Source organism: Salvelinus sp. IW2-2015, unplaced genomic scaffold, assembly GCF_002910315.2.
Source record: "Salvelinus sp. IW2-2015 unplaced genomic scaffold, ASM291031v2 Un_scaffold3584, whole genome shotgun sequence".
NCBI classification, from domain to species: Eukaryota; Metazoa; Chordata; class Actinopteri; order Salmoniformes; family Salmonidae; genus Salvelinus; species Salvelinus sp. IW2-2015.
The window spans coordinates 4266-15720 of NW_019944862.1; the positions used below are offsets into that span (position 1 = coordinate 4266).

At 43.8% G+C, this 11455-nt stretch overlaps 1 protein-coding gene across 1 annotated transcript in view; it reads left to right on the plus strand.

Annotated features, from left to right (window-relative positions):
• The first annotated feature begins 223 nt into the window (after window positions 1-223).
• Window positions 224-11455, plus strand: part of LOC112076112 (uncharacterized) — a 43535-nt gene continuing 32303 nt past the window's right edge. The window contains exon 1 of the mRNA XM_024142996.2: window positions 224-368. The gene's annotated coding sequence lies outside the window, so the exon portion shown is untranslated. The remainder of the gene's footprint in view (window positions 369-11455) is intronic.

The following is an 11455-nucleotide window of genomic DNA, read 5'->3' on the forward strand; positions in this document are numbered from 1 at the left end:
ATATTAATAATATGTAAGAAAGCTAGAGGTGTGCTTGTGTCTTCAACAAGCACACCTAATAAATTACGAAATAGTGTTTATATTGACATGGGTTTTGCGTGATGGCAAGGCAGACCAACAAATTGATGGACTGTCACTTTAAGAGATTTTATTTACATATTTTATTCGCCTTGTCTGGGCGGACCGATTTCTCAGTGGTACTTGACAGAGAGAGAAAAAAACACTTGTACAGAAACTGCAAACATTCATCTGAGAGACTGTAATGCAAGAGGTTGAAGGATACAAAGCTCTGTTCAATTCTGGAGAATCACTAACGGCAAGTTGACAAGATACCACCAATCACAACGGAAGTAACTTACATTTTGGCGGTGAGTCCTACATATGATTCAGTTTGTAGGGTTGTTTATAAAATTACATTTGTAGATTTTGGTTGAAGTTGTCAGTGCGCTGCCGGGACACCCAGTTTGTAAACAAATGCGGTGAAAATGCCCGGTCATCGGGTTGTGTGTGTGTGTGTGTGTGTGTGTGTGTGTGTGTGTGTGTGTGTGTGTGTGTGTGATGGATTGTCTGTCAACCGCTTTCTGTTTACAGTAAAATAGCCTCCAGGCAGCGCAATCAAGGAGGGCCTTTAATTAAAGGATTTAATTAATGCATTTTTTAATCAATGAAAATTAGCCTATTTTGGCGGATAATGAATTGATTGAGTGACTGAATAGAATGAAAGTTCGGATCGGTTGTTCTGCTTGTTTCTACACATCACTGTTGTTTAGAAAAATACGATTTTAGATTACATTTTGTGCTGTGATTCACATTTAGTAAGAATGTTTTGGATTTATGTCTGGAATTGATAAAAACCCGACAACAAGGGAGTTGGGCGTCCCAACTCGCGCGACTGATATCAAATTGAGATGGGAATGATTTCGCGGCACGGGATAAATTAATGACGTTTTCCTCATCATTAACCATTGCAGTGTGTGTGTGTGTGTACTTTCAAGAGTGTGCCGCAAGTCATTCACTGTCATTCATTGTTTTCGCTACAATGTTCAAAGCTAAATCACGACACTATGTTTATCGTACGTCAATATCACGTTATAACATATTTGCAGTTTGCTTCGCACTCAGAACCATAAACGGTTTGTTTACTTGCCAGAATGATGGCCCATGGCAGCCTGTCTGCCACGCGAACCTCAACCAGCATGGTCTCATAGACTAGACATGTTGGGCGGCAGGTAGCATCGCGGTTAAGAGCTTGGTTCGAGGGGGGGGGGATCTGTTGATGTGCCCTTGAGCAAGTCACTATGGATAAGAGCGTCAACTAAATTACGTAAATGTACATAATATAGTAAATATAAATCCGGGACACTCAAATTAGTATGATATAGTGCGCTGAAAATACTGGACCCGTAGCACATCGCTGTCACATCATGAAAAAATGTATACAATGTACAAAGCTTTGAACACTTCATCAGATTTTCAAACGTGAAGCCTGTCTTTAAGTGTCTCGATGGTCTTCCCCTGAATCCCTGACCAGAAGCTGCAACGGACTGGAATGTCCACCAGGGGAAACTGCAGGGTCCCTCTATATAAAACCGCTATAGGCCAGTCCTATACCTTCAGAGGAGAACATGCACGGAACAATCTTATCAGAAGAACATAATCTGTTGTAACATGTTTAGTACATTCGAAAGAAACGCACAAAACTGGTTTCTACAGCTCCAACAGTACAATCATGTATGAACTACGGTGTGTTATCTTATGTTATTTTATTATAATTGTTTGATTATGTCATTTAATTTTATTTTTCCCTGTTTTCATTAAAGTCCATCTAAGGACGAGTGTTGATTTWGAWTTTTTTTMMGGGGGGGGCGTGAGCTAGAAACACTATAGTGCAATGCATCAGACCATTGTTTGTTCAATGTGTCAATGTGTTTGTACTTATCCCTATCCAAATAAGCAAAAACACAAGTAGTGTAGTTTGTTGGGGTGGATGTGTAAGCATGTAACGCTTATGTCTAGCAAGCCAAAGTTTGTGTGTTCKAATTTTAGCACGTTCAACATTTTAAAAATATATATAATTAGCAACTTTGAAACTACTTACTACTTTTTTAGCTACTTAGCAACTATTTAGCATGTTAGCTAATGTTAGCTTTAGCCACCTAGCTAACATTAGCCACAACAAATTGGAATTTGTAGCATATCGTACGTTRCCAAATTCATATTGTACGATTTGCCATTAGTAACATATCATAACAAATTGTAATTCGTAACATGTAATACTTAATGGGTAATGGACATCCACAAATGAATACATACTATACGAAATGTAACATATACTAATTTGAGTGTCCCGGATATACGTTTACTATGTTACGTCTACCCCTGGGTCCAGGTTGCCTCAACAGATGAATGTAGGCTAATGTGGTTCCCCAGACTAGCACCACATGCCCCCAAATTCACCCCGATTTCTAGGATGACTTTGAATTATGAAGAAAAACGTTTTTAAAAGCCTTTTTTTTTTAGATTGTAACCTATTTCATATCCAATAATTAGACATGATTAGGAATTATAATTTTTTTTCAAACCAATTTCATGGTAATTAGAAAATACACACATTTAGACAGGCTGTGCCAATGATGCTCTTTTACCGCATTCTCCCATAGCCTGTCACAACAGCAGGTGCCTGGGTATACAGCCCACCTTATGACTTTACCTTCTGGCAATAAAGAGGTGGAAGAGAGAGAGAAATGTGGAAGACAGAGAGAGCAAATTTAAATGTTATAGTTAAAAAAAGTTCTCATATATATACTTGGACAAAACTCATTTGCACGACCAATTTTCTTGCAATTAGGAGCACAACGTTAGATTCTTGAAGACATCTCGCAACATAAAATGAGGTGTAGATGGGAGCGCCTAAGATAGCGACAAGCTTTCGTTTTATCACTTTACTGCGGGAGCATAAGCGGAAGATAGGTTCTAGATCGATAATTTATGGGCTTTGGTATCTAATAACGTGAGAACAACCAATAATTTTCCAATGCACATCAGGATCATAAAACGATAACCGGGTTTGTTATCGTTAAGCCGCATCGAAAAGAGGCGTTTTTCCCCATTGAACACAATTGTTTATTCACTTGGGTGTTAGAGACAAATAAATCGGTTTGGTCACAAACTAATATTGTCACTAAGATTCAATGCCAAAGTGTTTTGAGAACATAATGCCTTATATTCGCAAACCTATTAACAAGTTAAGCACAATCAAGTCTCATTTTACATCCTGAGTAGTTGGGACGCACTACCTCGGTCTGGAACACAAACATAATTTTTTTTACAAGAGCTTTTATAAAGCCCCTTGGGTCCGCCGTTGGACAATACTTTGTTAAATCTTTCAATCCAAATCAATGTACTCTGATATTTTCTTTATTATTTTCCAAGAGCTTAAAAACCGTCTCCTTACCTTAAAACGGTTTGGCTTGCTTGAGAGAACTCACTATTATAAAATGATAAATACACAAATCTAAGATTGTGACCTTGTAAGTTTTTCCACCAAGGAGTTGATCGCGGCTCCGTCATATAAAGCTCTTTTAAAAAAATCTAGCTAGATGATTGTCTTGGAGAGAATAAGTTATGTGTTTTTAACTATGGCAAAATTTAGTATCTTTATGAAACTATACACATTAATTTAAGTATTTCTGAAGCCGTCCCCAATGCATTTCAATGGTGGGAGAGATATAAACGCCATGAGGAGTATGGAAAGGTATATTTAAAAAAAATAATTGACTCTACATAAAGAACCGGCTAGTAGAGATTTTCGCATACCTACTTTCCAATTTCTGGTTTTTAAAGTAAATGAAGAACAGACTCCGATAAATGCTTGATGGGTGTTTACTGCAAAAGCCATGTATAGCGTTTTGACTTAAGTTTTTTGAAGATTCTCGCGTCACAGATGTTATGTAGAGTTGTTCTGATGACTCTCGGACTGTAATTTGCAATCATGTCTATGATGAAGAATAGTAAAGATTTACAGAAAGTTGAGTTGTGCCTCAGTAAGATTTAAGGTAGTGAGTTTCACAGAACCTCTTTTTACGTGTGAATCTATAGAGTGGGTTGACGAATATAGTGTGCCAGTCAGAAAGATTGTCACTAAAATTTGTGTTGATGTCATGTTGCCTGATTCAATTGGCATTAGTCAACCAGTCGAATGGTATTGGTATGAGAAGAATCGACTTGAGAGCTTCCGATCATGCGAGACTAGCTTTCAGAAATTGTCTCAACGAAAGGAACATGTTCCGTTAGAAGATAGACATGTAAGCATTTGGAATCCAAATGAGAACCAAAAGTTATGAATCTAACTCACTAACTAGTATGTACACTACGGTGAAACGCTTATGAAACCAGTTACATATTAGGCACGAGGATCTAATTAAAACATAATCACATTTTCTACAGCACTGAGAGATATTACGAGCTCAAAGACGCGTAGTTTTGAGTGACTCAAGACAAAAGATGATTAATAATAGAGAGTAGTGTAGACCGTATTATGTTTTATGTACACGGAATCTTTGTAAACTTGCGGTATAGATTTATAATGGTTTGTCTCGCGCTCACAGTCTCCTAGTATGACTATGACATCATGAAGTACGCTAACAAGACTCGCACTAACTCCTTTCGAAGACACCTATAGTCAGAGTGGTCATTTGGAGAACCAAACCAACTTAACAGCACCATCTGTTTTCCCTAGGGGCTCACTGTTCCCTAATTAGCAATAATCATTAGAAGAAAACGGGTTTTTGAGTTTCTTCACACCTAGACTAAGAGATACTTAAATTAAACTGACTTGGCCTAGTTTAAATAGAGACAAATAAGAGTTGAAAAATGTTAAATATATGAGAATAAATAACTAATGCACACAAATCAGTAAAACTCTTGAAATCCGGTTTAGAGAAAAGCTAAGAGGTGAAGTAGCTAGTGCTGTCTTCAAACAGACAACAACACAGCTTGATATTTCATCGTTTACGTACAGAATAGCGTAGTTTTTAAATGAATTAGAACATGGTGTTAAATTTTTAGGGCGTGTACCATGTGTCACACACACAACGCGCAGAACCAAACATATATTTGAATGGATACAGATGCACCGTTGTTAAGAGTGAATTTTTGTACCATTAACACATTATTTTTAAATTTAGCCGCTACACATCCTGTTTGGGGCGGATTGGGCGATTTATATACTCAAGAATAGATAACTTTGAAAAACAGAAGAAAGTAGTGGTAAAGAAAAAACTACTGTCTTTAATGAGGTTACAGAGCACTGCACCTGGTCACATTACACATTTCATCAGCCTATCTGAGGCAGAGTAACACTAGGATAATTTAGCAACTGATGTTTTAAGAAAAGAGAACTACCAATATTGCGTGAATATCAAGCATAGCAATGTCACTAGGCAGAAACTGTTTGACTTAACAGCGTCAGTAAACTTGACCAGTAGTCATCCATTGGCCCATCAACACAAAACGCTGAAGTATGAAACTAATTACATTTTTGTCGGACCGTGTTAGCGTCTCAACTATCCTTTAGGACTTGAATTAGATTTGGCCTAAAGGAGTTGTGTATATATAAATACAACTTTACAAGTTTTGTATAGATTCTCCTTGTATTGGCCAAGATATTGATGGTAATGTGCTGTTCAGCTGACGTAAGGGACACCCCATGGTTCTTGTAAAATCCATGAAGTGCCAGTATGGAATGAAAATGTCACTTGAACGGCTGGACTCTATCCTGCGGATTGGTTGTCGTGCTAGTAGTGTGTAGTTGTGAATGTTGTGGTGAATGTTTTAGCTTATGTGTGACGTGGTGTCCTGGCTTATTGGTCTCCAGTAGTGTTGTGTAGTTGATGATGGATAATTTGCTAGTCGCTTAAACGCGCTTTCCTGTTTACAGTAAAATAAGCCTCCTCGCGAGCTCAGCTGGCACACAATATGATCATAAAGGAGTCGGCACTAGAGTGAATTGTACTAACCGTGGCTAGATTGGTTCCCACATGCTAATTGAAATTATTTTATATCAAAATTGAAAGATAATCTCCACTGCGTCCAGTTATGGTCTTTTCGGCACGATGATATGATAGAATAATTGATTGATTGTGACTGAACTAGAATGAAAGTTCGGATCGTGTTGTTCCTGCTTGTTTCTACACATCACTGTTGTTTAGAAAAATACGATTTTGATTTACATTTTGTGCTGTGATTCACATCTCTTGACTATGGGCCCAATTAAAGATAGTGTTTAGGAGTTTAATTCAACTTAAGTTGAACTCTGGATATTGATAAAAACCCCGACTAAGCTATTGTTGCGGTAAAATATGAAGACATTGGGCGATTCACCCCATCTAACACTAGACTAAAGGAGACGGACTTAGCTCTTTGCAAGAGGGTTTGTTGTGAGTGCATAAGAATTGATACCGATGGAAGAATTGATTTTTATCGGGCGTGGTGATCGCGCGCATAAATTTTGGGAAGAGTAGTTCGAATGTTTATCCTCATGCTAATCTTCCTACAAATATTACAGCAGTTGTAACTGTTGTGGTGTGTGTACTTTCGCAGAGGGCCGAGATGTGTCAGCAATAGCGCTTGTTTATCAGTGTCACTAGAACTCTTTCGCTATTCGCTATTCTTATGCACAGGACTGACAAATAGAGTCATTCTGAAGCTACACCTGTTCGTACGTACAGACTATGATGATATTATACGTACCACGGTCTAAATATCTACGTTATAACAACGCTTAGGGTATAGGCAGCTTTTTTGTCTTTTCCGCACGCGTCGATGAGACAGACAGTGAGAGGAACGCGAATTTGTAGTGTGACATGTCGGCCAGTGAAGGCATAGTTGTGTCCCACAATCGCGTGTCTATCAATCTATGAGGATGACATAGTGAGCCAACCAGCGAACCAGAGTGACAACCTACACATAGAGAGACCAGATCAAATAGACAAATCGTTAGAGACATAGAAAGTCCGATGTAACAGGCCTATGCTGGTGGCCAGGCAAACACACAGGAGTCAGCAATCGCTCAGCGTTCCACAAAAGATGCCCACTTCACGCAGTAAACTACAGGAGCGGAGTGAGGTAGTGATTGCTGTCTCTATATGCACAGGATCAACGGGATTACCAGCTGCCGTTGCTCTGCCTTTTGAGATTCCATGAGATTCAAGGAAGTTCCACTGGCTATGGAACACAGAATAACAGGACCAAACGTAGCACAGTTACCAACAATAGAAAATCTCCCTAAAATCTCCACAGGCTCACGTTTCACTGAAACCTGTACAAATATTAAATAACCAGCTGGACAAACCTAAGCACAAAACATTCCAGTATGATTATAATTAAGTACTCTGGTTGCGCTAGGAAGAAACGTTATACCAGTGAGCAACCCCCCCGTTACGTCGAGGATGTCCGGACCTGTCACACTACCTGAATGAACAAAAGCAAAGTACAATGCTACCACACGTCAGCTATACGCAAGGAAGGAGGGTCTGGAGATGGCGCAACTTTCATTGCTCCGACGGTGGAGCGGCTTTCTCGGCGCAGGATTCGGAAAAGGAGCGGTCGACCAACTACCACGCACCTCGCCTTGTCCTTTTGTCTCCCCAGTGTCTCCTCCGATATGGGTCTGTCCCCTTCTTGAGTGGAGCGACTCCCTCGCCCACGACCCCTGACCGGTTGGGCCGTCATGCGAAATCCTCCGTCGCAAACTGGGCGCCCCACACGGTGGTCACTTTCTTAAGGAGAGTAGTAACCTAACCACGAGCCACGAGAGGTACGCCTCTGGTACAGTATGAGTGTGAGTTTACTCACATAGGACAGAGGGTAGCTCAGGAGCCAGAGAGTGGCGACCATACCTCATTGACCAGGAAGGAGGGACAGCTCAAGGCACAGAGGGGACTAGGCTCGAGGCACGGAATGAGATACGCTCTCTCGGTAAGAGTGAGAACAGCTCGCAGGCATAACTGAGTGGGCCAGCTCCGCTGAGACTTGAGTGGTAGGCTCCTGGACTGAGTAGACCATAGCTCCGGAGCTTGAAGTGTGGCCGTCTTAGTCATGCTAACTGTAGGGCCACAGTTCCTGGCAAAAGAATACGGCAACCTCGTAAGGGCAGCATCACAGAGGTTGTTTGACTGCTTAACGGGAGCAGCTCATGACGCCTTCGAAGTGTCGATGGAACGAACTAATGCTGTCATGATAGACTACCTGGTGGGGGTAGTCCTGTTATGTTGTCTCATAATTGTTATATTTAATTGTTTGATGTGAGGTCTATGTTTTAAGGTTTGAGGTCTCTTTCCCTGTGCTTGTGCCATTTTCTATGAACGTAGGAGGACAGCGTCCATCTAAGGACGAATGGTTACGTAGGAGGTGGTTAGTGCAAATTTGATCTTGTGATGTGGCGAGGTCGCGATCGGGAATGAGCTCGGAAGAACACTAATGAGCTCGGCCTACACTCGCACTAGTCAGCACAATGGTTGCTTTGGTGTCTGCGCAATCTGGTGCAATCGCCATGATGTGTGCTGATGTGGCTGGCGCGCTCTTTTGGCAAGCTCTCTTCGACTGTTACGCGAAGATAAGCATAAAACACAGTAGTGCTAGAGTTTGTTGGGGTGGTATGGGCTGATGTACATGAACGCTGTAAAGGGCAGCTCATGAACTGGAGGGTCGCTAGTACTCGTCAATCACTTGGGCAGAGGCAGAAATCGCATTGACTTGGGGGATGGCATAGGTCTTCAACATTTTGAAGCTGTGTCAGGGACAGCTCATCGAACTTGGAATGTGTCAGTTACATAGACAATATAGAGTGTCTAGGCGTAGCATCATGGTCAGCTGCTAACTTCCTCTGACTGGCTGAGCGGACTCATGCGCCTCGCTCCTCTGACTTCTACCGGCTGGTTCGGCTCTGTCAGCTTCCTTGACTGGCTTGGTCGAGCGCTATCTGGCAATGCTCCTCTGAGACTAAGCCTCGGCTAGTGTCTCTGGCTAGCTCCTGGAGCTGGCTGGCGGGCTTCCTGATGGCATGCTTTAGCCCTGAACTGTGAGGCTGGCCGGCTTTTACTGGCACGACCACTTCCTGACTTGGCATGGGCGGTTCCTAAGCAATTGCGGGCTGCTGGCAGCATGACTGACAAGATTGGGCTTCTAAGCATTGGCTGTAGTGCACTTGACGGATCGCGGTACGTTCCTCTTAAATGGCTCGAGGATTACAGACGCGGCGGCGCTCCATGAATGAGCTGGGGGTGTTGAAGCGCCAGGTACGGTATGTCGCGCAGAGATTGAATCGAGGACACGCTTAGAGGCAGAAAATCTGGTAGATGTGCTCGTCAGAAACAGTGCGGTAATAACTGTGCTAGAATACGGAATGGGTACATTCGAGACGCGCGGACATAGTGGAACTACGACACTCGACTGTGATAGTGCAGACAGGATCTGTAACGATGGGTTACGCTAATCTATGGAGTTGGCTCTCCAGGATTATACGAGTTCTGGACCGTACTTGGGTCTAGACGACGAGCAGTTGCCATAGCGCAGCTCCACCGATGGGTCCGGCACGTGTGTGCGCCTGCAACACGATGAGAAACGCTAGGTTGGCACGGCTGAGCGTTAGAGCTGGTTCGCGGAGGTTTCCAGCCTCAAAGAACTCAGGATGCCTGGACAGACGAAGCAGGTCGGCCCACAAATTCCACGGCGGCGGTGTGCGATTTTGCACGTAGGACTGGCACCTTTGACATCGTTACTGACTGACTGAAAGAAAACGTTTTAAAAGCTTTTTGCGTCTACTCAGTTAGATATGTAGAGCCTTAGGTGCGTGGTGCCATAGCCGAAATCACTGAGTTGGTTACCAGGGACACTGGAAAATCAGGACACCTTTTAAGGACGTGAGTACGCGGAGGAGCAGTTGAATCTACAATGTGGCACATCTTTTGTGTTTTTCCATGACAAACGCGCACAAATAGGTGCCTGTGTGCGTGTGCTCGCCCAGGAGTACGTGAAGTGGTTAACTCGAGACGGCGGGAAATACAGCACACGCCATTTAGACCAGGCATTCTCTGAGTGCGGCCGCAAAGTGCGAAGTGGAGAAGGAGAGCTGTCGTACAGGGCTCTTTTTCTGGGAGACGCGCCACAGGAGTGGCTTGGATGGCGTGGTGGCACCTTCCTTCCGGAACTGGAATGCAAGCCAACTGTGCGCCACTGACCGAGACCACGACAGGCGTGCCACCTGAGCGGGTGTATGAAGAGTGCGTGGCAAGGGCGCCCAGCGAAACTCTAATGAGACGTTGACCCTCTTCTGGCAAAAAGGAGCGACTCGCTGGGAGAGAGACGCTAGAGAATGGTGGAAGAGACTAGACGATGGAGGTGAGGTGTGAAAAGGGAGAGAGATGCTGGAAGTAATGAGGGAGAGTGGAGAGGGGAGGAACGTAGGGTGTCGTGTGAGAGACAGAGGAGGAGAAAGAAAGGGAGAGAGAGTGGGAAGACAGCAGACAAGAGGAGAGAAGAAAGACGCAGATGTGACTCGGGGTAATGATCAGGGAGGTAGCATGTCGGAGAACGGGCTAGAGCATGTAGTGAGGACGCACAAGCAGTAGAGAGCAGCAAGAAAGAGGAGATGCTCCGGAAAGACCAGCAAGTGAAGAGCGAGACAGAGAGATGTGAAGAGAGAGAGGAGGCGAGAAGAGAGAGAGATGTGGAAGACAGAGAAAGAGAGAGAGAGAGATGGGAAGAGCAGAGGGAGAAGAGAGAGAAGGGACAGAGAGAGGGAAGCAGGGAGAGGAGGAGAGACGAGAAAGAGAGAGAGATGTGGAAGACAGAGAGAGCGAGAAAGGAGAGGAGGATGTGGAAGACAGAGAGACGGAGAAAGAGAGAGAGAGGTGGAAGACAGAGAGAGGAGGAGAAAGAGAGAGAGATGTGGAAGCACAGAAGAGAAGGTGTAGAAAGGGAGAGAGAATGTGGAAAGACAGAGAGACGACACACCGAGAGAGGAAAAGAGAGAGAGATGATGTGGAAGAGAAGCGAGAAAGGGGAGAAGTGAGGAGACCAGAAGAGAGAGAAGACGAGAGATTTGTGGAAGGAGGGGTCACTCAGGTCACAGACTCACTCTGACACAGCAGAGGGAGAATCACCTCCGTCCACCTTGCGTGCAAGTCCTCCAGCGGCTGGCTACTGGGGGCCAGCGATTGCCAGTAGTACAGGAACCTTAGGGCGATGTAACTGTCGCGGTTTTGGGCGTGGGCGAAGTGCGGCTTTCAGTGCTCCGAAGGGAGGTCAGACAGTAGCGTTGATGCGGTGTGCGTCTGTGTGGCATGTGCGGTCCGTGTACGTGTATTGCCGGTGTGCGTCAACCTTGCCCCCCAATGGCATCGCATGTGTGTGTGTGTGTGTGTGTGTGTTGTGATGTCCCCACTCGTGCCCAGTG